Source organism: Lynx rufus, unplaced genomic scaffold (genome assembly GCF_022079265.1).
Source record: "Lynx rufus isolate CCGP_SWC_20201006 ecotype Redwood Valley unplaced genomic scaffold, mLynRuf1.p SCAF_21, whole genome shotgun sequence".
Lineage (NCBI taxonomy): Eukaryota > Metazoa > Chordata > Mammalia > Carnivora > Felidae > Lynx > Lynx rufus.
The window spans coordinates 4,882,190-4,887,421 of record NW_025814836.1 but is presented as its reverse complement, the minus strand read 5'-3'; the positions used below and the strand labels follow the sequence as shown (position 1 = coordinate 4,887,421).

Sequence of the window (5,232 nt, the reverse complement as noted above, 5' to 3'; positions counted from 1 at the left end):
TTAACAGGTAAAACCACTTTGGCCAGATGGAGGAAAGTATTGTCCCAGCTTTTAATACATTGAAATAATCAGCCATTAGGGCCTGTTGACCCATATGCAGACTGAGGACCCCTGCCAAGGCAACCAACCATGAAAAGGTGCAGAAGCCATGGGAAATAGCCATTGCCCTCACTCTCACCATGAATCCATGTGCTATGTTGCTGAAAACTCCAAGCCCCATAACACCAGGGAAAGGCATTATTTACTGGAATTTGCAATGGGACATCTTTCCAAGTTGGTAGGTTACTTTACACCCTTGTATGAGGGGGATCTACTCAATCTGCACTGAAATCCCATTGTCCTGCTGCAATCTGGACTTGTTGAAATGCACTATGCATGATATGGAATATCCACTTTGAGAAAGAGGAGAAATTGGGGGTCCTGGTATGGCCTATCCTATCCCCATCTCATCTTCTCATGCCTAATAATGCTTCCTCCCCTGGCCAACGTGCATGATATGTACAACCAAGTAAACTTCCTAAAGCTGCCAACCTCCCTTTCCTCGAGGCCAAGTAGACATTGCTTTTCCTTGATATAATCATTTGGTCACTGCTTTGTTCCCTCCACGGGCCTAGAGGATGCTATAGCACACAAAGAAGCCCTTACTAAATTCACTCAGCAAGCCCTGAATGGTAACCAACAAAGCCCATCCCTACTAAACACTGAAGTTACTCTATTGAGAAAAACTGTCCTCCAAAATAGGATGGCTTTAGACATTATTAGTGCCTCACAAGAAGTCACCTGTACTGTTATCCAAACAGAATACTGTGTGTTCATAACTGATGAGTCTCCTAATGTATTATCTTTATTAAATCGCATGAGGACACAAGTAAACGCCCTGAGTGATCTGACCCCCAGCCTAGGAGATTTAATAAATTAATGTTTGGATCCTTGGCTCTTAGTAGAAAAAGTTCTCACTAATTTAAAAAAGTATTCCCTTAATCAGTATTTTCTTTTACATATGGCTACTATTGCCATGACATGTGCCTCCAATGCAGCCAGATAGCCACTTCCACACTAATAAAACACCTTGCTGACCACTCATAGCCCATTGCAGAAAAGAGGGGCACATAATATTGTAAGAACCAGTCACAATGGGTGGAATGTTGGGGAATGTGATCAAAAAAGACATGACCACTGATTGACCATGAACTGGATCCAGGAACTTGGAGGCTCCTTCCCTTCCTCTCCCCCTGTCCTCAGAATGTGGGTTCTGCTTGCCTTTTCTGCTCCAGAGGCTGCTCCAAGGACATGAGCCTTGAGTTGGTGATATGATGTTGAAAACACCTTCACCTTAAAAGTGACTAAGCCCATAGGGCACCTGGGTGGCTCAGTCAGTTTAGCGTCCGACTTCAGCTCAGGTCATGATCTCACAGCTCGTGAGTTCAAGCCCACATCAGGCTCTGTGCTGACAGCTCAGACCCTGGAGCCTGCTTCTGCTTCTGTGTCTCCCTCTCTCTCTGCCCCTAACCCACTCGCATTCTGTCTCTGTCTCTCTCAAAAATAAATAAACATAAAAAAATTTTTTTAAGTGACTAAGCCCAGTTAGGGCTCTTTGTAATCTTTTAAGATTTGGTGAGTGGGTGTGATTATTATATTATTGTTTATTATTATTATTAATTAAAATTACCAGCTACCAACCTGACGTGGCCTGCATTGTACTTCAGTCTCTCCCTGCCCTCTGCCTATTTCAGTTTCAGATTATACCAGGAAAGCTCCTGAGAGGGTTGTGAACTGATGTGGGAAACAAAGGCAAAAGGAAAAAAATGAAATTTCCTTACTACTTATATCCCATTGACAAATCCTTGAAACAGGCATTCATTTTATCTACACCAGAGAAGGTAGGCAGAATGATGAGGTTTTGTTGAACTTGAATCAGAAGATGATGTAAAAATTGCCCTTAAAAAAGATAGGGAAAGCATGGGACACTGGTACATTGAGGTGTTTAAGTCCTACAGAACCGAAATGGATTGGGTGTTGAAGCACAGTGGTCCAAACAGTGCCAACACAGCCAGCAATGGCTTTGTGCAGCTTTGAGGACTCCCATTTGGATGCACCATGGAATAAATTGTTCAGTTCTTCTCAGGGTTGAAAATTGTGCCAAATGGAATCACATTGCTTGTGGACTCCGAAGGCAAGACTACAGGGGAAGCCTTTGTGTAGTTTGCCTCACAAGAGTTAGCTGAAAAGGCCCTAGGGAAGCACAAGGACAGAATAGGGCACAGGTATATTGAAGTGTTCAAGAGCCATCAGGAAGAAGTTAGGTCATACTCAGATCCCCCTCTTTAGTTCATGTCTGTACAGCAGCGGGGGCCCTATGACCTCCCCAGCACAACCAGGAGGTATATTGGCACTGTCAAGAAAGCAGGCCTGGAGAGGTTGAGGTCTGGTGCTTACAGTGCAGGCTATGAGGAGTACAGAGACCTCAGTGATGGCTGCAGTTTCACCAATGATCTGCTTGGGAGAGACCTCAGTTATTGTCTCTTGGGCTTGTATGGCCACAGAACCGGAGATGGCGAGTTCACTGTCCAGAGTACCACGGACACTGTGTCCACATGAGAGAGCTGCCATACAAAGCCACAGAGAACAACATTTACAACTTATTCTCTCCAACTTAACCCTGTGAGAGTCCATATTGAGATGAACCCTGATAGAAGAGTGATGGGCAAAGCCAATGTTGAGTTTGCCACTCATGAAGAAGCTGTGGCAGCTATGTCCAAAGACTGGGCCAACATGCAACACAGATAATAGAACTTTTCCTGAATTCCATAACTGGGGCCAGCAATGGGGCGTATAGCAGCCAGATGATGAAATGCATAGGGGTGTCAGCCCAGTCCACTCCCAGAGGCCTCAAGAGCCAGTCTGTGAGTGGTTGTTACAGGGCTAGCTATGGAGGCCAGAACAGCACAGATGGATATGACTAGTTTTGTAGGAGCATTTGGGTTATTGCAATCAAATTTTCACAGGCAGCAACAAGCAGTGAAAACCAATTATTACTCTAGAGGAAGCTATAGGACCCATGTTACACCAGGAGTTTGTGAAATCTGTATTTAAAAGTTACCTCTTCAGTATTTTCTCATGCAAACTTTCTTCTATCATGTGATATTGAGAAATTAAAACTATCAGCTTTTCTGAATTAACATTTTGGTAGTGCATATCAGAATGATATTATCCAAGTTAAGGTAATTCATTAAATGGATCTTTTATACCACATCTACTGTGAACACATGGGGAGATGTACTTTTTTGGAAAACTCAAGGTGCTAGATACCTAATTCAAAGAGAAATAATTCTCATGTTTGTTAATTCTAGTTTATTTTCATTTAAAATCTTTCAGGTTGAGTTTAAGCTTTTTTAAAAAAATAAGTTAGTTTTGAAACTTAAGACACATTACGAATATTGTAGGAATTGGTGAGTCTTGACTTAAAACTTTCTTTGTACTGTGATTTTCTCTTGGGTGTATTTTGCTAAGTGAAACTTGTTAAATTTTTTGTTGTTGTTACCTAAATTTTTCTTAAAATAAAAATTTTTCTACAAAAAAAAAAAAAGAAAAGACCGAAAAACTTGATGCCTTCTCCTTTTTCCCATCCTTATACAAAGCTGTCTGTCTTGGGAACAGGACAGAGACCTCAGTGACTAACACAGCTACTGATCCTAACACTCCCGTGGGAGGTTTCCTCCTCATTGTTCTAATATTATTCCCTTCACATCTCTGACCTAGGTGCTTCTAGCTGTGAGACCTCCACTGAGAACTGACTGAATTTTAACCCAACTAGGGACTTCTTAGGGAAGTTGGCTATAAAAAAACATGTGTTACAATGTCACTTAGAGCATGATGGATTTCCAGCTTTTCTGTTTTCTGTCAATGTCCCCTTCTAACCACTTAAACTACAAATTTTCCCCTTATAAAACTATTCTAGTATTTTCCATGGATAAAAATGACAAGTTCTTCAAGGCAAGGTAAGACATGGAATTCACGGCAGGTGAAAACCCAGGTGAAACAAAATTCAGCATTTAAACTAATTTAAATTGGTTTAATCAAAATAGACATGTCTTTAGAGTTATCAGCATTAAATATGAAAATTTTATTCTACCAAGGTTTACTAGAGGTCAAATAAGCTCATGTTATATCTTGCAATTTGTCAGCAAAAACATGACATAAAGTGATGGTTAATTTTGTCTCAAAATTTTCATGGGTAATTGTTAAGTTAGGTTTCAAAGTCTTTGGTAACCTGAAACTTTAAAGTTTTGCTTGGAAGATAAATTGGATTGCATTTATCTGGGTCTTTTCCAAATAGGATAAAATACTAAAGCATTGGTTACTAAGCATAAAGTTTATCTGCTTTTGACTTCTTATTGTGAGAAACTAAGGTTATTTGGGTCTGTTGGAAACATGCTTTGTGCTTAAATGTATCCATAAATTTGCCACCTAAAGAATTCTGGTGTAACAGTTCACAATTGGCTACTACTTAGTTTTCACTGGGAACTAATGTTTCTAAGAGTTAAAATTCTACCAAGTGTAATTAAGACTAATGGAAATGAGGGAAGGAACTCTGTATGTGTAAGAAAGATATAAGGAATGGACATACATTTTTGTTGAAGGTAAAAGAAGGTAATTTTGTCCTAAATGAGACTGGTAGTTTGAAAAGTAATGGCTTGGGACAAAATATGAAACAAAGGAATGTTGAAGAAGGTTTGTGAAGGGAAATCTGTGGAAAGGAATTTTATGTGTGGTCAGGATGGACTAAGATTAAAATGAATGGATTTTAAAAGTACACTGGTATATAAGATTGAAATTCTGCTTTCTCTGTTAAAAAAAGACAAGATTTCTTGGATTGTTTGTCTGCTTTTGATAAGAAAATGTAAACAAAGTTATTTTCTCTTTTCTTTGTCTAGAAAAACCAGTTTCTATGTTTTGCCTTTATCAGGTCTTTGGTCATCTGTAATCCTATTTAGGCATGTGTTTTAAAACTTTCTAAGGTTTTAACAAAATTCCTCAAGATTCAAATCATAAAGAGACCTCTTTGACAAATTAGGCTTGATGATTTGGTATGTTACCTTCTGGTATAAGGTTGTAGAAGGTTTGGTATAAGGTCATCACTTGTTACTATTGAAGTGTTATGTGTCACAGAAATAACTGAATTTCCAACTCTCATATTATATCTTTAACTATGTTCATTTCTGAGTTTTTGTC

The 5,232-nt window shown here is 39.4% G+C and overlaps 1 pseudogene; it reads left to right on the top strand.

The window, feature by feature from the left end:
* The first annotated feature begins 1,861 nt into the window (after positions 1 to 1,861).
* LOC124517355 (heterogeneous nuclear ribonucleoprotein F-like) lies at positions 1,862 to 2,963 on the top strand (annotated as a pseudogene).
* The last annotated feature ends 2,269 nt before the right edge of the window (positions 2,964 to 5,232 follow it).